The sequence below is a fragment of the Ambystoma mexicanum genome, chromosome 11 (genome assembly GCF_040938575.1).
Source record: "Ambystoma mexicanum isolate Mex_15411 chromosome 11, UKY_AmexF1_1, whole genome shotgun sequence".
Lineage (NCBI taxonomy): Eukaryota > Metazoa > Chordata > Amphibia > Caudata > Ambystomatidae > Ambystoma > Ambystoma mexicanum.
In genome coordinates, this window is record NC_090934.1 from 1,218,187,730 (window position 1) to 1,218,214,609 (window position 26,880).

Below are 26,880 nucleotides of genomic sequence, written 5' to 3' on the forward strand. Positions count from 1 at the left end.
TCTACATATACAATGTATAGAGGTTAGTCTTTTCATTGGATACGACTATCTGATGGTCCCACCTTGGACCATCCCTAAATTGATAAATGTAAGAAAGACAAAGGCCCTTAGTAAAAGTCTGGCGGTAGACTGCTGGTAGCACTGGCGAGTTACCGGTGCACTCACCTTACCATTTCTGCCACCAAATATCCTAGTAATACCGGGATATTATGGGCAGCGGCAGAACAGTAAGTTCCCATTCCTGTGGAGTCCATCAGGACTCCACAGGAATGGGAACACTGAAGCACTGGCACCGTTAGTAACGGTGCCGGTGCATCAGTGAAAAATGTGCCCCTACCGGCAGACTTGTAGTTTGCCAGTTCAGAAAAGGTGGCGGTAACCATTGTTACCATCAGGACTCCAGAGGAATGGGAACACTGAAGCACTGGCACCGTTAGTAACGGTGCCGGTGCATCAGTGAAAAATGTGCCCCTACCGGCAGACTTGTAGTTTGCCAGTTCGGAAAAGGTGGCGGTAACCATTGTTACCAGCACTTTTCTCCAGACCGGCAGACTTGTAATGACAGCCATAATCTCAGCAATATATAACTGGCTATTGAAACAGTTACAGGGTGGCAGCACATTGAGAGTTTTAATTGGTACCTACCTTGAGCACTTGGCAGGTCTTCAGCACATGAGCAAACATAAGGGAAGAGGTAGCAAAACCCACGGACTGCTTCTTCTAATTAAATAAGACACCAACCCTTATTTCCTAGGCCATGACCCAAGACATCTAGCTTTGTACTTGCCCTTCACCGGGGTCTCTGTTCTGGGAATTTGTGAGGAGTAGAGGCAGGTGCATATCTGTGTCTGGACAGAATAAATAAGCAGTGTCTTCAAATTACAGGTCACCTGTGAGAAGACCATGGTTTAAATGACTTTACTTGGATTTTATCATGATTTTAGCTCATATTAATATGAGTGCTGTTACCCTTTCTTGCCACTGGAGACTTAGTCGATCCCTTCCTCGTGCAGTATTACATTTCTAATTAATCAGCAACTGGCATTCAAAGGTTGTTCTCCATTTAATCTAAAAGAAATATGTCTTACACTTGGGAATTATTATCTTCTCTTCTCTTCGGAAAGAGAGACAGTCCATGAGAGGACAGTTGCTTGGCAGGAGAGTAAACAAAGCCATTCAGAATATTGCGAGTCTGTGAGCTGCACCCACATGAGAGGTTAAGTATAAGAGGGTCATGAACTCTGAAACTGAAAAGCACTAATTAGAAGGAATCCTATGCTTGTTAGGGAAGTGTGCCAAGTATGCGGGATAAAGAACTGCGATTCTGAGAAGTATATCCTTATGAATTACCCAGTGACATTTACCTAAAAGGATACGGGGCTCAGAAGCCCAAAAGGAAGGAAAATAGAATAAGACCAGCCTTGGAAGCCTATATTTGTGAACATTGCTTATTTTATCAATTGATTACCTGCGAGACTGGGAACTTTTCTGTTGATTGGAACTACCGTGAAAACTTTACTTTGGTAAGAGATCATCCTTGCACAGTTGGTTTAAGTTACTAGTGTTAGGGACAGAGGTATGCCTTTGAGACACAACAGTGACAGACATTTTAGTTTTGGACATCCCGACAAGGTCACGAGTTTTCGTTGAGGCAGAGAAATCCCTCTTGGCTTTAGAGAAAGAGAGGCATTTTTCCAACCCTTTCTTGAGATCAACAGAAATCTGTACCCAAAATATGCTATCATTGTGTCTGAGCCTTACTTATGAACACTTACAGCGCTTATATAGGAAAGGAGTGTATGTTTTTTTGGAGGTCTGGATACTGCACAGAGGAAAAAACTGCATTGAAAGCTTGCCACCGGAACTAGCATCAAGCCTTTAAAGTGACAAAACTGGAATATTTTAACACCCAGATGTCGGAGGCTGTAAACCATCCTCAAGAATTGTTCTCGGTGGCCATGAATCATTCATCACCTAGTGTAGCAGCTTCTTCTGTGTATCCTTCTCAGGCTTTATGCAACTCTCACATTTTCTTTTTTTAAATCGAGACGATAACGAACATCAAGTCAAAAATATCATATTTATCGGACCTGTCTTTATCCTCCCCTTTTCTGTTGCCTAGCTACTGTTCCCTCAGAGCTACAGTTTCGGCCTTTACTCCTACCTTGGAAGAACAGATCAGAAAACTCATTTTTCATCATCCTGCTCTCCACTCGAACCTATTCCCCTGGAGATGATGAAAAATGTCATTTCGGGGATATCTCCTTTGGTGGCTTCAGCAGTCAATTCTCCTGGTAGAGGGTGGGAGACTCTGGAACACAACACAAGAAAGCACTATCTTTGGCTAGGCTACAGCGGCATGGTCTCTGTCTCCCAACATAACCACCCTCTCCTGAGGTATTCCATGTCCACAGTACTGGTGCCATGAATCGGACCAAGAACCATAAACCACCTGCATCTGCCCGTCTGCATCTCGCTGACTGACCTGCACCCGGCTTACCGCTTGCTGCATCCAGCTGACTGCCACGACCACTGGGTCAGGAGGTAAGAATCGCTCCACCAGTCAGAGCCCTAGCCTGCCCACCTACTATAGCCTCTTGAGGGCAGGGGGACACTGGAAACCCTTTCTCAAGGTAGACACTGACACACATTTAGCTTGTTAAGGAAAGCTGTTCTGATTAATCTGTTTGACCTGTTTTAACATGCTAGTTATTGTAGATATTTTAGCTAGTTGATTTCTGGAGTGCCGGGGATCGTGGCATGCCTGTGCTCTTGGCTGAGTAAGATTTTAGGGTGCATCAGTAATGCCAATTTAAAAACCCAGTGTAAGGACACTGGTAGTGCACTTTATCTGCTTGGTCAAGTTTGTAGTGGACGCCTGACCTATTGTACCTGCCTGGCCTGTAACCTGCCTGGACCTGTACCTACTGCCTGATTCGTTTTTCTGGGTACACCTAGGACATAGCACCTGCAGTTAGCGGTATGTAAGGAAAGAGAATATGTGATGTTTCTTTTTTTCCTGTGTATATATGTCATCCCAGGGATTTTCAGACATCCAGCCTATCTCCATAGGTTCTTCCATCCTGTTCTTTGGATAGTGTCTGGCCAAGTGCCCCTTTTTTTCGCCAAAAGAGAAGCATAAAACAAGAGGTAGTCTTTGTTCCTCATTTTTTCTTTCTCCCAGGATTGTAGGGGGCAAAAACATTTCTTCAGGCTCTTTAGGCCAGGACTTGAAGGTTCTGGGAGTAATTTCTGGTGGGAACCGTCTCAGTCCAATTTTCACTTCCATGGATGGAGCAGGGCGGGGTGTTGATTTTATTTCCCTTCGGACTTCTTCTATTTTATGCACAGCCTTTAGCGGTTTATTAGCTTCTGAAAAACTTTGAGCTGTTTCTATGGCAACAGTTAGAGTTAGTTTTGTCAGCTGTAGTACCACTTTCTCTAGTAATGGCGGTAAACTATCAAACTTTTCCAGGGCTTTGATAATTTCATGCTGGGTTTTCTTCTCCAACCACAGGGACAAGGTGTTCTGTACCCGGGCTCCTAGTTGCACTGGAGTTTCTCCTGGGGCGAGTTTTAGATCTCCGAATTTATTCTGGTAGAAGGTTTTGGTTTGACCGACCCGCTGAAGTGCACCCCCCTGCAAGCCCTCCTTGATCTCAGTGAAGGTCGTAGTTCCTAGGAGATTTAGGCTTTGATACACCGTTTGTAGTTCGCCCTTTAGCAGTGGTGCCAAGTAGCACGTTTTCACTTCCTCATTCCACCTAAATTGTTGGGCCCACCGTTTAAAGTTCAAGAAGAAATTTCCCAAGTCCTCCCCTTCCTGATAAGGTTGTAAAATCCCATGCGGTAGGAAGGGAAAACATAATATATGGTTGGCTGCTTCCAAATTCAGTGCCAAGGGGACAGTCCTCATCCTTGGTCTTCCTTCTATTTTTCAACAATGTATATATTTTTGCAATCACTCAAACACTGTCTGCTAGCTTGTGCAATGCTTACTATAATGAACATTTTCTGCCTGCGTATGAGCTAAGAGAAGGGTCTCCCTTCTAGGGGTTCTACTCATCCCCTTTTCTTTCCTTTTGTTCCCAGGTAGTGTTTTAACGGGTTTATTTTTCTCATTGTATTCTTGTTCCTAAACAATTAGTATAAACCATGGTTTCCTGTCTGTGACAGAGTTGGTCTGCTTCTGGTGCCTCTGATGCTATACTTAAATCATACTTGTGGCAAGAATATCGTTGGTTCGACGGATGTTTAAGAATGAAGTTTTCCCAGACAAAAGTATTGCGTGGTGTTAGCTGCCAATCCACTGCCCCTTTCTCCCCTTTCGGTAACTGACTGAGCTTATTTGTTGCCAGCTTGCTTCCCATCTCACAGTCGCACCGTTATGCGACTTCCTGGAATGTTGTCCTCCTCCCTGTGCTGCTGGCATCATCCGAGAATACCACTCCCCACTTGCTCCTGCAGCGAGATGATAGGCTGCACGAGGCAACAAGGGGTCACCCTCTGCAGCTCTCCCTCGCTCGGCTGCCCCGCATAGACCTTTTCTGGACGTCGAGAGCCAAGGCTGCTTCTGCAGTAGTACTGCTCTTGGTAGCCTTACTCACTGGACATTCCCGTTGGTTCCATCTGCCATAGAGTCCTACCGGCGTTAGTCTGCGTCGGTGCTCATAATTAATAGTTGCCAGTTCACAGGATTCTCTCCCCTCCTCTACTAGCTTCTCTGGCCTGCCCGCCTTGATTTTCCTGTCTCCGCTCTCTTCTTCCTTACTTGGTGCCTTCCTGTTCCGCTTCTAGTGCAAGCCTTCTGTTCCACCCTGCCTTTACTACTGTGCCCTTCACCATCAATAGTGCTCCTGCTGCTACTACTTTCAACCCATGATCTCCATTTTTCTTCTCTTTTGTGGTCAGGCTTCCTAATGGAAATATAAAGGGGACTAAAGATTTGTATAGGAGATTCCACTCCTTTTTCCTCTAGATGCAGTCTCCTCGTCCCATTAGCCGGAGACAGTGGTTTCACTTTACACAAATACATATACCCATATGGTATATTTGGATTTTACTTGTAAGGTGTGGTGGGAGGTTGTGTTAATGTTCTGGGCTTTGGTGTGGGAATTTTGTTTCTTCTCCTGAATTCCAGGACGAAATCATTTGATTCATCACACATGTGGCAGTTACTCAGGATTCTACTGTCTTCTGACCAGCTTGCCATTTCCATGGTTAAAGCGAACTGGACTATTGAGATGGACCGTAGGAACAAACCAGAGGGGAAAAATGATAACGAAGTAGGCCCTGCTAAACCTGCCCAATCGGACAAGCTTGAGGAAATCGTCACTGCCATTACTGCTCTGTACCCGCCTGTCAAAGACTTTGAGTAAATAAAATCTTGTGAACAAATGAGATCAGAGAATGTGGCTAATTACTTAGAAAGGGTTAAACAAGCATTTCAGCAGTATTCTGGCATGACAGATCCTGCCAAGTCTGCCAGACCCCTGATTGTGACCGAGTTTGTGAAGGAAAGTCACCCAAAGGCTGGCACAGTTATTAAGAGAGTGTGTGTTGGTTGGGATAGCATGTCATATTCTGCAATCATAGCTCAGACGAACAAGTTACTTTCTTACCTGGTAACGTTCTTTCGATGGGATGGTCCGACGACGTATTCCATATCTATGACATGTAATCACCACAGCTGTGCTGCTTCGGAAACTTTTTCGGCGTCTGCGTCCTGCGTCCGACGTCATCCGATGTGATAAGTAGGACGCACGACGCCCATAGCCTCAGTTGTAGTTTTTTCCCCCAGAACGTGTGACATAAGTCAACTGCCAGTCAGACACAAAGCCTTGCGGAACGTAAGCTGCAATCGCAAAAGAAATTCTGCAGCGGGGAAGGCCGGGCGGGAGCGATATGGAATACGTCGTCGGACCATCCCATCGAAAGAACGTTACCAGGTAAGAAAGTAACTTGTTCTTCGAGGGGATTGGGTCCTCCGACGTATTCCATATCTATGACAGACTCCCAAAGCAGTACCAAAGCAAGGAGGAGGGAAAGAATTTAGAATCAAAATGTAGAATAGCCAATCAAATAGCAGAGCAAAGGACCGCCTTGCCAAAGGCCAGATCCTGTGCTCGGATGGAATCAAGGGAATAGTGACGTACAAATGTATGTACTGAAGCCCAGGTGGCTGCATCACAGATGTTGCGAATAGGAACACCCCTCTGCAGGGCAGTAGACGCAGCCATACCCCTGGTAGAATGGGCCCGCAAGCCAGCCGGCGGGTCCTTACCCGCCAAACGGTAGCACTCCGAGATGGCCAAAATAATCCAGCGAGACAAAGTCTGTTTCGTCACAGCTTGCCCCAAACGCTTACCAGCGTAACCAATAAAGAGTTGATCATCCACTCTGACCCGGGACATGCGTGAAACATAAAAGCTTAAAGCTCTCCTAGGATCAAGCCTATGGAGCCTCTCCTCTTCCTTACCAGGATGCGGAGGAGGATAGAATGCCGGAAGAACAACCTTCTGGGCCAAATGAAATTCCGTCACTACCTTCGGAAGAAAAGAAGGACAAACTCTAAGGACAACCCTGTCCTTGTGAAATACAGTGAAGGGAGGCTTAACTGAAAGTGCCTGTAACTCACTCACTCTGCGAGCGGAAGTAACCTCAACTAAAAACACAGTTTTCAGAGTTAACAGCCTCAAAGGGCAAGAATGTAAAGGCTCAAACGGAGCACCCATAAGAAACTTAAGAACCAGGTTTAAATCCCAACCGGGCACCAGGAAAGGTGACGGAGGGAACACATTAGTGAGCCCTTTCAGGAACTGTGAAATCAAAGGGATTTTAAAGTAAGAACACTCTTCAGACGAGCGCTTAAAGATGGACAGCGCCGCCAGGTAACCCTTAACGGTACCCACTTGCAAGCCCCTGTGGGCCAAAGAAAGTAAAAAGGACAGAACCATGGGGATGTCACATGCAAAAGGATCCACATTCCGAACTCTGCACCAGTCGCAGAACTTACGCCAACGGCAACGGTACAGAGACTTTGTTGCCGGCCTTCGGGCCGAAAGCAACACCTCCATCACGTCCTCAGGGAGGTCCCAATCCTTATACCTCAACCTTTCAGAAGCCAAGCGTGAAGGTTGAGGGATCTGACCTCTGGATGGAGAACCTGACCCCCCTCCCGTGAGAGCAGATCGTCTCGGTAGGGAAGACGACGTGGAGGGCAGATGGATAAGTCGAGAAGGACCGGGTACCACGTCCTCCGAGCCCACGCCGGGGCAATGAGGATCATCCGGGAACCGAACTTCCGTAACCTCCGCAGCACTTGCGGGATGACGGGGACTGGAGGAAACGCGTACAGCAACGGGAATGACCACTCCACCACGAACGCGTCTCCTAAGGCACCTTCTGGAGGAAATTCCCGCGAGCAAAACCTTTCGCACTTCCGGTTGACACTGGAGGCGAAGAGATCCACTTGAGGGGTCCCCCAAAGGGCGAAGATCTCCAGGAGAATCTCCTGAGCCAACTCCCACTCGTGAGAGATCGCGCTCTGCCTGCTCAGAGCGTCCGCCGTCACGTTTTCGGCTCCGGCCAGATGAACTGCCGAGATCGAAACTTCCTGCTGGATGGCCCAGAACTCGAGCTGCATCGCCTCTCTGCACAGAGGAAGTGACCCTGCCCCCCCCTTTTTGTTGAGGTAGTGCATGCCCACTGTGTTGTCCGTCAGGATCAGGACATTCTTCCCTCGCACAGACGGCAGAAAAGCCTTCAGGGCTAGCCTGACGGCCCTCAGCTCCAACAGATTGATATGGAGTCTGGACTCCGACGGAGACCAACGACCGCTGACTGCCAGCCCGTTGGCATGAGCTCCCCATCCCGTGAGGGATGCATCCGTCACGATCGTCACCTCCGGCCAGGGAAGCCAAAATGGAGCCCCCTTCATCAAGTTGCCTTCGACGGCCCACCACAGAAGGTCCCGGGCGACCGAGGACGGCACCTGAATCGAGTCCGACATCCTGCCGGAGGACTGCGACCATTGCGACTTGAGTGCCCACTGCAAAGATCTCATCCGCAGGCGAGCCTATGGCACCAGAAGAATGCAGGATGCCATGAGGCCGAGCAACCTCAAGAACTCGAACGCTGGGAGCGTCTGGGCATGCTGAAACTTGTGCACCATCTGCTGAATGTGAAGAGCCCTCACCTGGGGAGGAAAACACTGCCCCAGGGAAGTGTCGAGCACTGCTCCGATGTACTGGAGCCGCTGTGTTGGCGTCAAATGGGACTTCTTTAAATTGAGGGAGAAGCCCAGCCTGTGAAGGGAGCGACAGGTGATCGATAGATGATCCAGGACTTGCTCGGGAGAGCTCCCCCTGATCAACCAATCGTCCAGGTAGGGGTAGACGTGAATCCCCCCTTGCCTGAGATGCGCTGCCACCACCACCATGAGCTTGGTGAAAACCCTCGGGGCGGAGGTCAATCCGAACGGCAGGACCCGAAACTGAAAGTGCGAGTCGCCAACCGCGAACCTCAGGTACTTCTTGTGCTTGGGATGGATCGGCACATGGAAGTAAGCATCCTTGAGGTCGAGTGACACCAACCAGTCCTGAAGCTGAAGGGCCTGGAGGACTTGAGAGAGAGTAACCATCTTGAACTTGTCCTTCCTGAGGAGTTTGTTCAAATCGCGCAAGTCCATGATGGGTCTCAATCCCCCGTCTTTCTTCGAAACCAAAAAATAAGGGGAATACCATCCCTTGTTCCTCTCCGCTACAGGCACCAGTTCTATGGCGCCTTTCTCCAGCAGGGCTTGAATTTCCTGCGCAAGGAGCGGATCCGGACTCTGCAAAGAGAGGTTCCCCGGTGGATTGTCGCGAGGCCTGTGCCGAAAAGGAAGACAGTAGCCGTGGGTTATGATCTCCAGAACCCACACATCTGAAGTAATGGCTTGCCACTCTACAAGATGCTGCGCCAGCCTTCCCCCAACCGGCGAACCATGGGACATGGCCTCACGACTGAGTGGGAGCGGCTGCGGCGTTACCTGAGGGCAAAGAGGCAACTGCCCGAGCGGCCTTGGCACCACGGGTACCCTGTCGTCCACCTCTGGTACCCCTGCGTTGGCCTCTTTGACTGCCAGCTCCTCTCGCTTTACTGAAGGATGAGTAATAGCGAACGGAACCACCCCTCCACTGCTGTCCCCTAGGACGAAAAGGCGGAGGTTGGCGAACTGCAGCGCCCAACGACTTCGCTGCAGCTTTTGAGGTCTGCTACCTCTCAAGGCTCTCATCAGCCTTGCTGCCAAAAAGGTGTTCACCATCAAAGGGCATGTTGAGGAGCCGGGACTGCACATCAGGAGCAAACCCAGACTTCCGCAACCACGCAAACCTGCGTATCACGGTGCTCGCCGCCATGGACCTACTGACGCATTCAGCCAAGTCCAGACCCGACTGAACGGACTCACACATGGCTTCCTTACCATCCTGGACCATAGCAAGGAAACCATCCCGTTCATCCCCTTCGGGAATATGTTCAGCCGCTAACGCAACACAGTTCCACAGAGTGTGTGTGAAACGTGACAAGGCACAAATGGAGTTGGCCGCCTGAAGCGCCATACCACCAGAAGAAAACACTTTCTTCGCCCAGCCATCAAAACGTTTGTCGTCCCTATCAGGAGGGATGGTAGGGTACGACGCCTGCTTTGCCGGGGCCGTGGCCGCCTGCACCACCAAACTTTCCGGAGTGGGGTGCCTGGTCAAGTAGCAGGGGTCGCTACCGGCTGGACGGTATTTACGCGACAAGGATCTGCCCACCGCCGGGAGACTCTCCGGAGCAGTCCAAGCCGCCGCCACCCTTCTCTGTAAAGCCATATGGAACGGCAGTACCGGGTCAGTTGGGGGACCAACATCAAGGATGTCCGTCAGATCATCCTGCACAAACTCCCCTGGGGGAGCAGACCATCCCAGATACTCAGACACCCTAGCCATAAGGCGCCGGTACGAGGAATCGGCATGGGAGCCAGGCTCAGGCCTACAAAATTCCACCTCCGGAGAGGTGTCCAGTCCACTGGCATCATGCAGTGACTGCCTCAAATCGTCAAACTGACTATGGCCCGAAACAATTTCATCTGTCACCTGACTAGGAACCAGGCCATCAGAATCCTCATCCGCCTCCGAAATATATGCCAGGTGGCGAAAAGGCACCCGAGAGTGCTTGCTCTTAACCAGAGCCTTCCTAGGGGGTACACCCGTGACACGGGGCACCTCCGACACGAAAGGCGTCGATGGCGTCGAGCGAATCGGCGCCGACGCCGAGAAAACCGGCAACGGCGCCGAGAGGATCGGCGTCGACGTCGAGGAAATCGGCGTCGACGTCAGATGCAGCGCCTCCAGTATCGGCGGCGTCGACACAGCCCTCGAAGCCGGAGCCCCGAGCGTGTCCCTCGACGACCTGATCGTCGACGGCTTCGACGAGGTCCTCGAAGCCGGAGCCTCGAGAAAGCCTGTCGACGCCCTCGACGCCTCAGACGTCGATGTCTTCCTCGAAGACTTCACAGGAGCACACAGTCTCGAACGCGTCGAGGACCGGGACCTGGAACGGGTACGGCGAGAACGAGCCTCCTTGTCCGAACGGGACCGCTCCCGTGACTCGTGCCGACCACTCTTGCGAGCGGCGTCTCTCGACCTCACACGGCCGACCCCACTCGGGGGCGCGGCCGGCTGAGTACCCTGCGACTCAAGAATCGCCAACATTTTCTTCCCGAAGGAAGCCCATTCCTCCGGCGTCGCACGGCTGGTGGGGTAACCGACGTGCCGTGCAGAATCCTCGGAAGAGGACCTGGAAGGCGACCGGTGACGGCGCTTCCGAGAATGCCTCGAAGAGGCTGAGGAGTGGCGAGACCCACTCCTAGAAGAAGACCGACGAGACTTCCGACGATGACGCGGAGAGTCACCCCTCGAATCATCCGTCGAAAGCCCCGCCGACTTCGACTTCCGGGGCTTGGACACCCGACCTACCGACAACTTCTTCTTACGTTCGCGTAAGGCTTTGGACGTGAGCGACTGGCAGTCGATACAGTCATCCGTGTCGTGGGCCTCCCCGAGGCACCAGAGGCAGGCGTCGTGCGAGTCAGTCACCGACATCTTGGACCCACACTCCCCGCACTTCTTAAAGCCCGGACGCGGGGTTGAAGACAAAGTGGAAGACATCGCCGAAGGAAATTCACAAACGAACAGGTTCGAAGAACCAGAAAGAACAGAACTCCAAAGAGTCGAGGCTTAGAACCGAGAAACACGAAGCAACACGTTCGCGGAAAAAACGGAACTGAGGCTATGGGCGTCGTGCGTCCTACTTATCACATCGGATGACGTCGGACGAGGTCCTCGACGACGGCGCATCGACGTCATCGACGCAGGACGCAGACGCCGAAAAAGTTTCCGAAGCAGCACAGCTGTGGTGATTACATGTCATAGATATGGAATACGTCGGAGGACCCAATCCCCTCGAAAAGACATTATTGTAATCCGTACCAGGAAGAGCACCAGGAAACTACACCTACAGGTCACCGGTCGTGAACAGCAGACTGAAGCAAATGCTGCTGCTCTGTGAGCTCCAGTAGCCTTTGGAACCCTGCCCTGCAGACGATATACATGACCTCTCAAATGCAGTATGGTAACCTTAGAGGTCAGTCCAGTCAAGGCGGTCACATCAGTCAGGGGCCCCACGGACCACTAGTCCATGCCCCAGCCAGGACCCCAGCCTTATGTGTCCCAGTCAGGTCCCCAGATTTACCCAGACCAGTGTGCATTTTGTAAAGCAATGGCCCACTGGAAATCAAGAGTGTCCCCAGAGACCAGAACCCGGAGGCCAGGTTCACCTCTTGTCGGGTAACTCTGTACCACCGTCTGCCCCTGCCCTTGGTACCACACCCTGCCCCTGCCAGCCCAGTGACCTGGCCCTAGTACAGTCCACCCCCCCCGGGTTATTTCCAGTGCCCTCTGTCTCCAGCATCCCAGCCAGGTCCACCTGCCCCTTGTTAGGAAAGATTTCGTTATTGTAGGGAACTTTCCTTCCATGTGGCAACCCCTAAACTTTTTGCTATTGTTTTCAACCTGTTTTCTTGACTTTGCCAGAGAAGTGCAGCCTTCTGCTGTACTCCTCTGGGCTTTCGCTCCTTTCTTACGGGGAAACTGACATGCCCTTAAGACAGTCAGTACCGGGGAACGCTGTTTCCCGTAGTTTCTTTTATCGTGTCGCCATTTTAGTGCAACACGACACAAGAGGGCACTGTAAGCTAAGTTACAGCTCTCTTGGGTCTCTAGCCTTCTACAGACCCTAGACACTCTTATAGGATGGTTTTTGAATCGGTGCAAGTCATTCAGGGACTGGGCTGGTGGCAGCGATCATTTGGTTTATTTTGAGCTCCTTTTGCCGTTCTGAGCACCTTTTTGCCGCGAACCCAAAAGGGTGGCCCGGCTACCCAAAATGGCCGGACCACGAGGCTCCTTTGTCTCGTCCACTGTCCGTCTTGCTCCCTTTACCTTCCCCCGGGTCAGGCGACCCGGGGCCTTCCTTATTTGGGCATGTAGTTTCCCGCGAAACACGGTTGCTTTCGCGGGCTTCTACATGTCGTTTGAGTGCCCCCAGGATGTGGGATGGGCTGTCTGGTCCCAATACACATCCTGGGTGCCAGAGAGTCTAGGGTGGTGTGAATGCCTGGGACCACTGTGGTCCGTGATTGGTCCACGTATGGTATGGGTGTTGATGAGCGGATCTCCCATTGGCTCCCCTCCGTTTTGGCGCGAAGGGAACCGTGGATAAGAGGGAGCTGGAAACACCACTACCATGTCGATCTCCTGAGTTCTTGCGAACCCAGGGATACAGGAGCCAAGTATCCTGCGAACACGAGGCTGGACCGAGGAATCACTGGTGACCCCCTGAAGAACTTCTGCTCCTCATTGCTGTCGTCCGGTGAAGCCCTTTCCACCTAAGATCGAACAAGAAGGCCTGTACTGGCGCTTCGACCTATTGGAATAGCAGGACCAGCTATTCCCGGCACCTTCATCAACTCCTGCTGTAAGCCTTCGGAAGTGTCTCTGGGCCATCCAGTTGACTGACCAGCTTACTAAGGAGGCCTGCTCTGTAATCGCCGACAGGTTGGGTGGTATTCTGAGTCCGGGGCATGCTCACACGCTTCGTTTGCTTAGCAGTCCTAAGCTAGAGGTGAGCGGTGCTCGTTTGGCTTGAATACACCCGGCCGTTCCGTTGCCCTGCTGTGGCGACAAAACTGTGCTTGTTTCTTCGATCGGGACGTCTTTTTACTCTGCACGACGACGAGACGTTCCCTGCTCTTCAGAACCTGCCAGAAGCTGTATCTATCGAGGAGAAGCTCGGGCCTGCTTGCTTCGGGGACCGGTGAGTAGATTAGCTAGGATCTGGTCGCCCTCCTGCAGTGCCCCTTGCTTTTCCCCGCTGTAAATACAGCACCCCTTGTCCGTACTCGCGCCCTGCTTCTGCCTCACAGTGGAGGCTGCGCTAGAGTCGCGGACCGTGTTCTCCTTCATTAGAGCTCCCTACAGAGCGTCCAACGTCCTCCGAAGAGCTTCACCTTCTGCCCATTGGCACCGGCGTGTGCAGGTACTTTTGAGCGCTAGGCTCCACTCTTCGTAGGGATTGGACTACCATCTAGTTAGGGGCCTCAGAAGGCGGACATATCACAAGCATTGGTTCGCACTGCCTGTTTTCCTTCCCCTGCAGGTGGATAACATATTTCGTGCTGCTAATGCTGTGAAACTGTGTATTCTGTATATATATTGGGTGGATAGTGTATGTGTTGGTTTAATATCGTTGTATGTTGCTGCTTTTACTGTGGTCATTAGTTTTGAGGCCTTATAATAAATGTGTATCTATTTTTGATATAAACAACTGTTTGGAGTAGTTTGTAAGCGCTCTTGCTTTGTGTGCTCATTGCGGGCTTTCAGTCACCCTCACCCCTCTTGAGACCTAGTCTTGACCGCCGCGATCGCTACCTTGATTGGTCTGGCTTGTCCAGAGGTTACCCTGTTCCAAGTAATTAGGTTGGCCTTCTGAACCTCTGCGCCACCAGGACAGAGTTCAGAAATCCGTCTTAACAAATTGGTGTACAGCGGTGGGATACGACTGAAGGTATCCAGTGTTGCGCACGAGCTAAGGCGTTTTCAGGTTATTCCAACCAGGACACGCAGTAAAGTATTGAATATAACGTTAAAAAGGCCATAGTCCTATCGACAGTATGGAAACGAATACTTTATTAACCTTAAATGCTTCGAAATCTGAAACATTGAAGAAGATGTGTGCGGAGAGAGGGGTTTCCTCTCAAGGCACTAAATTGGAAATGATCCAGAGAATCGTGGCGTGGCAAGAAGCGCAGCTTGACGCTATAACTTCCGAGGACAGTGCAGAAGGTGGTGGGGCTGCTCTCACTGGCAGAACCGACGGTTCTGCCGCTGCACTGATCCATCACGACCACGAGGACAGGGAGGATGTAATGTCTAACGTTTCCTCTGCCAGTGTTGATGGGGAGGCTATGCTTGAATTCAAGAAGCAAGAGCTGCGGTTTAGGCAGCAGGAGCTTGAATTCAGCATAGCCAAACTGAAAATCGACCAGGCAGAAAAACAAAAAGACAGGGATCACCAGTTGGAACTGGCCAAGCTTCAGTTCGCAAATGGGTCCAAGGGTCCTGGACATGGTTCTGGGGCTTCCTCTCATCCACGGTTTCCAAAAGATCTGCTCAGTGTGTATGAGGAACGAAATGACATTATGGACTGGTTAAATGCGTTTGAGTATGCATGCGAGGTTCAAGAGGTTGATAATGCGGATAAGATTGCATGGTTACTCAGCAGACTGCCCCATTCTGGTTGCAGTGCCATTATGGAAATGTCGAAGGCTGAGCGCGCTGATTTTGCAATGTTGAAGCAGACTCTCATTTTAAAGTTTGGGAAGACTCCGACCCAATATTTGAAAAGGTTTAGAGAGTATAAGAAAAAGGAAGGTGGTACTTGGGTGTCGTATGTAGCTGAGTCCCTGAAAAACTTGACTGGCTGGGTTGAAGGTTATAAGGTTTCTACCTTCGAAGGCATGATCAATCTGGTCATGCTGGAACACATTTTTGCTTCTTCTTCCCCGGAGCTTAAGCAGCATTTGGCCGATTCGAAGGAGATAGATCCTAAGAAGCTGGCCATTGCAGCAGATTTATGGGTGTCACATCGAGTGTCCCATAAGGACAAAACTCATCCTGGTAAGCAGGAGGAAGGGAAAAAGTCCAAAGATGTGGAGGGTGGGGAATCTGCTAAATCTTCTTCCCATAAGGGCCACAAAAAGAAAAATAAGGGTAAGCCATCCGAGAACTCACAGGGTAGTGGAGGTTCGCCTCCGAAACAGAACTCTGGTTATAATAAGCCTCCCTACGTAAACAGACCCAATGGGGCTTGTTTTTCTTGTGGAGCAACTGACCATGTGAAGGGGGATCCCCGTTGTAAGGTTAGACCTTTGGGGGTCCACTCCGCTAATCTGGCCTTCTCCTCCTACGAGGAAGAAGAGATTACAGGAGCATCCTTCTTCTCAGACTCATTTCCCAGCGGAATAGAGGCTGAGGTAGTTTTAGTGTCCCTGGGTTCCTGGGAGCCTAAAGTCGCAGAGGCGTATGCTAGGATTCCGGATAATACCAAGCACTACTTTAAAGACAGTGTGCTGATCAATGGAGTGGATACTCCAGCTCTTAGGGATAGTGGGTGCAGTCGAACTGTAGTGGATTCTACCTTGGTAGACTCAGAGGAAGTTGCCAGAGCTACTCTGATGCCCACTAAGTTGGCTGACGGCCCCCTCCGTATGTTTCCCGTGATCCCTGTTAATCTAACTTTAAATGGTACAGCAGTTAGGATTCCAGTGAGCATTCAGAGAAACGTCCCGGGAAAGGTCTTGTTGGGCAATGATCTCAGAGCTCTAGGGCTCGTAGGAGACACTGCCGAAAGACCCTACACACGGTCTCAAGCACGGGCAGCATTGGCCAAGTCCAATACGCCGCCCCAGCCGAAGGGGAAACCCAAGGCGAAAGGAGTCAACAAGTCCCGACGGGGGAAAGAGAATATTCCCCCGAACTCGCCTACCACTGCGGTGGAGGGAGTTGGTCAATCGCCCGAGCCTGACGAGGAGGTGGCGATGCCTGAAGTGTTCGACCCCAACGACCATCCTGAACTAAAAGACTTGTTAGTTGAAGGAGGTCCTGATAGGGACGACTTCAGTAAGGGCCAACGTGAGTGCCCATCTCTGGAAGGCCTAAGGAGACAGGCCTGCTCCCAGCTTGAGGGTGAACCTCCTGGGAAGCATCGGATTTATTGGGAAGGTGGACTCCTGTACAGTGAGCCCACAGAGTCTACAGAAGGAGACCATAGGAGGTTGGTGGTTCCCCTTTCTGTTAGACCCTTCCTCCTGCAGTTGGCGCATGAAGTTCCCCTTGCTGGTCACCTTGGAATGAAGAGGACCAAGCAGAGGTTATCTATGCACTTCTACTGGCCCAAGATGGGGGTGCAAGTAGAAAGTCACTGCAGGAGTTGTGCCTCCTGCCAGTTGTCTGGTAAGGTTGGCGCGACAATCCAAGCTCCGTTGGTACCGCTCCCAGTTGTGGGGGTACCATTTGAAAGGGTAGGGATCGACATCGTTGGTCCCCTTGACCCGCAAACATCCTCAGGCAATAGGTTTATCCTGGTGCTGGTCGACCATGCAACCAGGTATCCTGAGGCCATCCCATTAAAGACTGTAACTGCCAAGTCAGTTGCAAAAGCTTTACTCGGCATATTTACTAGGGTTGGCTTCCCTAAAGAAGTTGTGTCAGATCGTGGCAGCAACTTTATGTCGAAGTATATGCAGGCTATGTGGAAAGAATGTGGGGTCACCTACAAGTTCTCTTCTGCATACCACCCCCAGACCAATGGTCTGGTGGAGCGTTTCAACAGAACGCTAAAGAGCATGATTGGGGCTCTGGAGGAGCCCCAGAGAAGAAAATGGGATCTTCTGTTACCATGCTTGCTGTTTGCCTACAGAGAGGTACCACAGGAGGGTGTTGGCTTCAGCCCCTTCGAACTTCTGTTCGGTCATCCCGTACGGGGACCCTTAGCCATCGTCAAAGAGGGATGGGAGATGCCCACTCCCCCTGTTACTACCAATGTAGTTGACTATGTGCTAGGGCTCAGAAAACGGATGGTACTCCTGATGGGCTTGGCTAGTGAAAAGTTGAAAGCAGGACAAGCGCTGGTGAAACATTGGTACGACCAGAAAGCTTCCTTAATTCACTTTACACCTGGTCAGCAAGTCCTGATCATGAACCCCATAAGGCCTCGCGCTTTACAGGACAAATGGTCAGGCCCTTACACAGTGGTGGAGCCCCTGGGTGAGGTGAACTATTTAGTGGACCTTGGAAGGCCTGGACAGGCTCCAAAAGTGTTCCACGTAAATAGGCTGAAGGCTTTCGTCCCAAGAGTCGAAATCGCAGCACTGCTACAGGCGTCAGACGTTGAGGAAGAGGAGTCAGAACCTCTTCCCGACCTGTTCCAAAGCGGTCCTTCAGATAGCTCCGTTGAGGGTGTCCGAGTGGCCCCTCACCTGACTTCTGATCAGCAGGCTGAGGTGAAAAGTTTGCTTAGGCAGTTTTCCCCCCTGTTTTCACAGTCGCCTGGTTTGACACCTTGGTGCAAACATAACATTGACACAGGAGACAGTGTACCTACCAAAAGTAGGGGATACAGGATGTCGGATAAAGTACGGTCTTATATTAAGACCGAGGTCAACAAGATGTTAGACCTTGGGGTGATTGAACCCTCTAGTAGTCCTTGGTCCAGTCCTGTGGTTCTGGTTCCAAAAGCAGGCACTTCTGAATTGAGGTTCTGCGTGGATTACAGGGCTCTGAATGCTGTCACCAAGACAGACGCTCACCCCTTGCCTCGAACTGACGAGCTGGTGGATACCTTGGGTGCCTCCAAGTACCTCAGCACGTTTGACCTGACTGCGGGCTATTGGCAAATAGCTTTAGCAGAACATGCCAAGGAGAAGACAGCATTTTCAACTCCCGACGGGCTTTACCAATTCCGGGTAATGCCGTTCGGATTGAAGAATGCACCTGCCACTTTCCAGAGGCTTGTGAATCATGTGTTGAATGGGTTGGACGAATTCTGTCTTGCATATCTGGACGATATAGCAGTTTTCAGTGCCACCTGGGAAGACCATGTGAAACACCTCGGGATTGTGCTCCAGGCTCTTCAGAAAGCCCACTTGACCATAAAGGCGAGTAAATGCCAGATTGGACAAGGCTCAGTGGTTTACCTTGGGCATGAAGTAGGTGGAGGAAGGATACAGCCTCTCCCCAGTAAAGTACAAGCAGTACAAGACTGGCCTACCCCCACTACACAAACCCAAGTGAGAGCCTTCTTAGGACTCACGGGTTATTACCGCAATTTTATGGCAGACTATGGCACCATAGCTGCTCCTCTGACTGCCCTCACAACTCCGAAGAAACCCAAGAAGGTAACTTGGACTGACGAGTGTGAGAAGGCCTTCAATGGCTTGAAAGACTCCTTGTGCCAGGCCCCTGTGCTCAGGGCCCCTGATTATCAAAGACCTTTTATCGTGCAGACGGATGCCTCTGACACTGGGATAGGAGCTGTACTATCACAAGTAGATGAGAAGGGTAAGGAACACCCTATCGGTTTTATTAGTCGCCAGCTTAAGGACAGAGAGCTCAGATGGTCCACGGTAGAGAAAGAATGTTTCTCTGTTGTGTGGGCCCTAAGGAAGCTGCGGCCCTACCTCTATGGGACCCACTTCACTGTGCAGACTGACCATAAGCCGTTAAAGTGGCTAATGAACATGAAGGGGGAGAATCCAAAGTTGCTTAGGTGGTCCATAAGTCTACAAGGCTTCGACTTCACTATTGAGCATAGGCCAGGTGTCCAACATAGCAATGCTGATGGGTTGTCCAGAATGTTTTACCGACCTGAACAAGAGACTCATCCAGGGGTGGATTAGTTCCCCCTGTCCATAGTCTGGGAGGGGCGAGTGTTAGGAAAGATTTCGTTATTGTAGGGAACTTTCCTTCCATGTGGCAACCCCTAAACTTTTTGCTATTGTTTTCAACCTGTTTTCTTGACTTTGCCAGAGAAGTGCAGCCTTCTGCTGTACTCCTCTGGGCTTTCGCTCCTTTCTTACGGGGAAACTGACATGCCCTTAAGACAGTCAGTACCGGGGAACGCTGTTTCCCGTAGTTTCTTTTATCGTGTCGCCATTTTAGTGCAACACGACACAAGAGGGCACTGTAAGCTAAGTTACAGCTCTCTTGGGTCTCTAGCCTTCTACAGACCCTAGACACTCTTATAGGATGGTTTTTGAATCGGTGCAAGTCATTCAGGGACTGGGCTGGTGGCAGCGATCATTTGGTTTATTTTGAGCTCCTTTTGCCGTTCTGAGCACCTTTTTGCCGCGAACCCAAAAGGGTGGCCCGGCTACCCAAAATGGCCGGACCACGAGGCTCCTTTGTCTCGTCCACTGTCCGTCTTGCTCCCTTTACCTTCCCCCGGGTCAGGCGACCCGGGGCCTTCCTTATTTGGGCATGTAGTTTCCCGCGAAACACGGTTGCTTTCGCGGGCTTCTACATGTCGTTTGAGTGCCCCCAGGATGTGGGATGGGCTGTCTGGTCCCAATACACATCCTGGGTGCCAGAGAGTCTAGGGTGGTGTGAATGCCTGGGACCACTGTGGTCCGTGATTGGTCCACGTATGGTATGGGTGTTGATGAGCGGATCTCCCATTGGCTCCCCTCCGTTTTGGCGCGAAGGGAACCGTGGATAAGAGGGAGCTGGAAACACCACTACCATGTCGATCTCCTGAGTTCTTGCGAACCCAGGGATACAGGAGCCAAGTATCCTGCGAACACGAGGCTGGACCGAGGAATCACTGGTGACCCCCTGAAGAACTTCTGCTCCTCATTGCTGTCGTCCGGTGAAGCCCTTTCCACCTAAGATCGAACAAGAAGGCCTGTACTGGCGCTTCGACCTATTGGAATAGCAGGACCAGCTATTCCCGGCACCTTCATCAACTCCTGCTGTAAGCCTTCGGAAGTGTCTCTGGGCCATCCAGTTGACTGACCAGCTTACTAAGGAGGCCTGCTCTGTAATCGCCGACAGGTTGGGTGGTATTCTGAGTCCGGGGCATGCTCACACGCTTCGTTTGCTTAGCAGTCCTAAGCTAGAGGTGAGCGGTGCTCGTTTGGCTTGAATACACCCGGCCGTTCCGTTGCCCTGCTGTGGCGACAAAACTGTGCTTGTTTCTTCGATCGGGACGTCTTTTTACTCTGCACGACGACGAGACGTTCCCTGCTCTTCAGAACCTGCCAGAAGCTGTATCTATCGAGGAGAAGCTCGGGCCTGCTTGCTTCGGGGACCGGTGAGTAGATTAGCTAGGATCTGGTCGCCCTCCTGCAGTGCCCCTTGCTTTTCCCCGCTGTAAATACAGCACCCCTTGTCCGTACTCGCGCCCTGCTTCTGCCTCACAGTGGAGGCTGCGCTAGAGTCGCGGACCGTGTTCTCCTTCATTAGAGCTCCCTACAGAGCGTCCAACGTCCTCCGAAGAGCTTCACCTTCTGCCCATTGGCACCGGCGTGTGCAGGTACTTTTGAGCGCTAGGCTCCACTCTTCGTAGGGATTGGACTACCATCTAGTTAGGGGCCTCAGAAGGCGGACATATCACAAGCATTGGTTCGCACTGCCTGTTTTCCTTCCCCTGCAGGTGGATAACATATTTCGTGCTGCTAATGCTGTGAAACTGTGTATTCTGTATATATATTGGGTGGATAGTGTATGTGTTGGTTTAATATCGTTGTATGTTGCTGCTTTTACTGTGGTCATTAGTTTTGAGGCCTTATAATAAATGTGTATCTATTTTTGATATAAACAACTGTTTGGAGTAGTTTGTAAGCGCTCTTGCTTTGTGTGCTCATTGCGGGCTTTCAGTCACCCTCACCCCTCTTGAGACCTAGTCTTGACCGCCGCGATCGCTACCTTGATTGGTCTGGCTTGTCCAGAGGTTACCCTGTTCCAAGTAATTAGGTTGGCCTTCTGAACCTCTGCGCCACCAGGACAGAGTTCAGAAATCCGTCTTAACACCCCTGCCCGGAGGTATGCTGTCCTGCCAGAATGCCCCACCTAGCTCTGCCCTGCAGCCTTGATACCCCCAGTTAGATCAAGAGCTATTCCAGTTTCCCCAGGCATGACAAGACCCTGACCCAGACTCTGATCCGCCACCTGGCCTTGACCATCCCCTGTCCTGAATCTGGTCCCTACGTTACCGCCCAGGTAACAGGACAAACCACTGAGCTGTTGATGGACACAGGAGTGACCTCCAGCACTCTGAGACTGAGGGAATTCCTGGATGCACCACTGTCTGATCGCACTGCAACTGTTCAAGGTGTGGAAGATAGGCCCCCGAGAATGTCCATCACTGTCCCTGCCCGGGTCAATCTGGTTCCCCCAACGTGATCCCAAAATTTCCCTTTGAGTATCTCTTCCCCAGCTAACTTCCTAGGTATGGATTTACTGGGGAAAGTAGCTTCTGTGATCTTTTGCCAAAAAGGGCAAAGTAAACTGTACATCCTAGAAAAGCAGAATGAGTTCAATATGCAAAGGCCTAAGCCCATAGCTTCGTTACAAGCTTTCAGAGACCTCTATCCTGTCCCGGTTGCTGCATTTCCCTGATTGAAGAGGAATTGAGGGAGTTAGATAAAGTACCTGCCTGCCTATGGCCCAGACAAAACACCAAAGCTGGTCTGATTGTCTGCTCAGTCTCTGCATGTCTGGATTTGTCCAGGTACTGTTTTGCCCAGAATCCGCCAGTACCCATGAAGCCAGAAGCAGAGAAAGGACTTGTCCCCGTAATCAATTCTCTGTTGCACCAGAACATTTTAGTAGTAGCTCAGTCACCTGCTAACATTGCTATCATGGCGGCCAAGAAACCCCACTCTAATTTGTATTATCTGGTGCAGAACATTAGGCTCATTAATGCCATTGATGAGCCCCTAGCTCCCATAACACCTAGCCCGGCCAAGATAATGTCATCCATCCCCATTGATGCTTCTTGCTTCAGTGTAGTGGGTCTGTGTAGGGCCTTTTTCAGTTGCCCCTTACACCTTGCGTCCTGCCATTTGTTTGGCTTCAACTTCAAAGGAGTGCAAATGTGTTGGAAGAGAATGCCCATGAGGTATGTGCATGAAACAACCGTTTCTCATAGATTTTGCATCAGAAGCTGAAAGAAATAGTGTTGCCTGGGAATACTGAGCTACTGATTTATGTGGATGACCTGCTAGTGTGTTCAAAGACAGAAGAGCTGTGTGTCCTGGACACTGTGCACCTGTTCACTGCACTGGCTGTGAAGGGCCACAAGGTCTTTAAAGCTAATCTGCAGTTCTGTCAGTCAGAGGTCAACTACTTAGAGCATATCATTCAGGAAAGTCTCAATCCGTGGACCCTGGCTGAGTTAATGCAATAGCTGCCTTGCCTCGCCCAGTGATCCAGGGTGAATTGATATCATTATTGGGAGTAGTAGGATATTGCAGAGAGTGGATCTGTGATTGTGCCCTGGTACAGAGACCCTTGCAAGAAGCACTACTGACTAGAACACCAGATATCGTTGCCTGGACCTCTGGTCAGAAGTTAGCTTTTGAGAATGTAAAGGCAGCACTCTGTAGCGCACGTGCATTAGGTCTCCTAGACTATGATACAGACTTTGCCCTGTGCTACAATGAAAGACAAGGAGTTGCTTCAGGTGTCATGTTGCAGGACCACAGTGGAGCTTTGCATCCCCTTTCATACTTCAGTACCCAGTTAGACCCTGTTGCCTCAGCCCGCCCTTCTGTCTGCAGGCAATTGCCAGTTCTGTGTGGTTAGCCTAGAAAAGCCACAATATTGTGCTTGACAGTAAGCTGATTGTGAAAGTGCCCCATTCTATCCACACCCTTCTGACACACGGCAGAACCCAGCATCACCCCGCTTGAAAGTTGAGGAAGTTCTGTTTAACAGTGATAACAGAGTTGAAAGAGCCCCTGAGCCTTCCTAGTGCCTGCCAGTGATGAATACTTGGATATGCATGACTGTTTGCCAGTAGTACACTCCCAGACCACTGTCCGGCCAGACCTTACTGACACCATTATCCCTGGAGGCCCAGTGTTTGTGGATGGTTTAGCCCAGTGACAGGTAGAAGATGGTACCTTGGTCTCTGCCTGTGTTGTATCCTAGGAAGAAAGTACCAATGTCTCCTCTGCAGTTGAGGCATCGCCCTGTGCCTGACCATCTCCTTGACAATGAAGGCTTCTGACAGCTACCAAGAGAACACCTTTGTGCAAACCTGCCACCTTGCAGCACAAGAACTGAATCAGCCCAACTACTGCGTTTGCACGAACATGCCGATCCACCACGGGACAGATTCCAGTTCCAGGCATTGCCCGCCAATGTGTAACTGCACATGCAAGCTTCCATTGAACCTCTGCCTGCCAAGTCACTGCTGTCATGAAAGGGAGGCGAGAAGCGAGGCACTTCGCCTCAAAACGCAGTACCTTTCGCCCAGCAAGGAGAAGAAGGTGCAGAGACCATTGGCACCACCAGGCAGTGAAACACCACTGTGCACTGGTTCCAGGACCACTCTATGATCCTCAGGGTGACTACAAGGAAGAAGAATTGCAGAGAGTGGTGGTTCCATGTGAGACTGTCGGGGAAAGACACGCCTGACGATAACCCAAATGTCAGCAGCAACCCCTTGTACTCACCTTGTGAGTTTGTCTGCTCTCCATCAGTAACCGCCAACAGCACCAAGCCTCTGGACCTCTTGCTACTGACCCTGTACTGCAGCATCTGGGGACTGCCTGTGCCTGGATGTGAGCCAATCGGTACTTGGCTAGCCCAAGAAGGCCTCTACTGGGTATGTGGCAACACTGCCTACAAGCAATTACCCAAAATATAGACTGGAGTCTGCATCCGGGGTGGGGGGGGGGGTGGTCATGTCATCCCTGTCATCCGAGTGACAAAGGGGATACTGCTTGGCTGCATCAGGAACACACGAGACCTGGCCCAGTCCATGGACATTGTGAGCACTGTGGCGAGTCGGAAGAAGGACAGAGGCGATTCTGATCCATTTTCAAATGATTTTATTAAACAAAAAAGATGAAACTCCTAAATGTCCCTTAGCTAAAGGGGGGGTTTCCATACCTAATGGAAACTTACTGCGGGTCTCATCAGTCGTAAGGTCTCCAAAGAAAACTGTTTTCTGTCCAACTCTAAACTAAAGTATTCTATCCCTGCCACTATATACAAAGAACTAAAGAACAGGAGAATGAACCCCTTCTCTTGTATCCTGCTTTTCAGAAATGTCACTTTAATAAGAAATTCGTAAATAGTTCTTGGCAATTCCTTGAACAAGTTCTCACAGTTCAGAAATAGGGTGTCTTCAGGTTTTCCAGTGTTCTTGACACTTTGCTTCCCCCTTCTTTTTTTTCTCTCCCTCTCTCCATCTCCTATCTTGGCACAAAGTCCACTTTCTTTCCTGACTTGGCCAGCTAATCACTATTACAAAAGGCTTCTCACTTCCTTTGTACAGGTCTTCATGATGGGGCCAAGCATTAAGATTCCTTCCAGAAATGATCCTTCCTTGATTTCCACTCTTTCATGTTTCTGCGACGAGGATGATTGTACCAATAATGATTCACCGTGGACATGCTCTCTTCAGGATTACTGGGACTAGTATGCTTATAACAGTACATATTCACTCTTGTCTCTCTCTGAAATTATCTCTGAGTTCCACATTTTAATGTTACTAGGACAAGGATGTTTGTCCCAGTAACGATTCACTCTCGACACACTCTCTCTTCAGTATTACTGGGACGAGTATGATTGTGCTAGTAATTATTTACTATCTACTTTCTCTCTTCAGTATTACTGGGACTAGTATGGTTGTGCCAGTAATGATTTACTCTGGACTATCTTTCTTCCATATTACTGGGAAAAGTATGATTGGGAACCCTTAGCAATTCAATGCAAATCGTATCACACACTGAATCTCCTTCAGTCATATCAGTACTAGAGAGAATTGAGGTGGCAAGACCACAAACAGGGACAGTACACACTTCTAGCTGTCCCTATGTAAAGACTGGAGGGGTGGGGGGGCTATCTGTACTCCTGCCCTCTATATGGCAGAGCAGAAGCACAGAGCACCCCAGCCAAGATTCTCTATTGATTGGTAGCAATGGACAAGCAATCAAGGCTTAAGCTCTCAGGAGATGATGAAGGCTGGTTCCTAAGCACAGTGTAGTCCCCAAGCCCCCACAAAGGAAGGTCTACACACTATGTTAGTGATAACACAGTTCTTTAAACAATCACAATAACACACTTTGTGCTCAGGAAATTCTAAAATGATAAATATATACAGTCTCAATGTGGTACCACAATTACTCTTGATTCCATTAAAATGCGCCAACTGCTAACAGTTTCAAATGGCATACAAATCAATATAGCAAAAGGTATCAACAAGAGACATAAGAGGAAAACAAGTGGTTAGACAATTGGCAGAATGCTGGGGCCCTATCGTCAGGCACAGTTCTGTGTGAGGATCCCACCACCTGGGCAACCTGTAAATAAGATTTTAAAAAAGCCCAGTCCATATACTGTCTATTAGAATCTTATTTCCTTCTACCAATGATCTACTACTTCAATGTACCTTGTTTAGCAGAGTTTGACGTCGGGTCAATGGATCCTTTTTGAGTGAACTCCCTTTAAGGCAGGAGCCATGGATCGTCGAGATCCTACAAAGAAAGGGGTGAACAAAGGCGGCGAGGTAGCTGCTTCAAGCATTGCCGTGCTTGTTGACGATCGGTCGTGGACGTCCTGCGAAGATGAGGCGTGCAGTGCACCTCGACGACGGCAGTTTGTTCCTGTAAAGTGTCAATGAAGAGCTTTTGCCCCGCAAGGGCTTTGGGTCCTCGGGGTCTGGTGTCAGCAATCGAGACATGACCACGGCTGGCTTTCGGAACTTCGTCCGCGTCTCTGAGGTCTTCGGTCGGCGGGAAACACACTGGTGGATTCTCCACGGTTTGTCAGCAACCTTGACTTTCTCCGGCAGGAAAAAGCGGTCGACAGTGATGAGCAAGGTAGTCCTTGTTTCAAAGTGCTCTTAGGCAATGGAGCATTGTTGACTATGTTGGACGTCGACGGTGATGGACTTCAATGTCCGGGCACTTGGCTTTGTGATTCCGCGGCGGTCCTGGTCTCCGGTCGGCAGCCTTTCAAGGACTGACTTCCAGAGAGCCTTGGCGAAGGTTAGCTGGTGCACGATGATCCCTCGTAGCTCGGGAAGAGGTCTCCTAGCCTGTTCCTCTCTTGGATCAGTTTCTTTAAGGCACAGCAGCTTTCAGATTGCGTCAAAGGGAAACAGCGGTTCACCTTCTTCTTCCGGCTTTGAGAGTAAGCATCAAGTATCGACTTCAGCTTCTAAACGATTTCCATCAGTGAGAGGTCCCCATATATACTGTTTGGTCTCTCATTCACTCTGCTGGGTCACACTCAGGCAACCAATCATTCAGAAGGGCATTCAGGCAGGCAGCAAATCAGGCTCACAGTGCATTCAGGCCATTCCCTTCTCTCCAGACACTCACAAGGAATGTGTATTGGGACAAGTACCCAGCCATTCAGCATTCCACACTGCATTCATACCAGTTTCGGGCAGGGCTGTCTCATTCATTGTGTTAGATACCAGAAACCAGACACCGATAACATGAAGTGCATATTGGTCACACACTCTATTCACCCAGGTCCCACCCCAAGGGTTTACCCA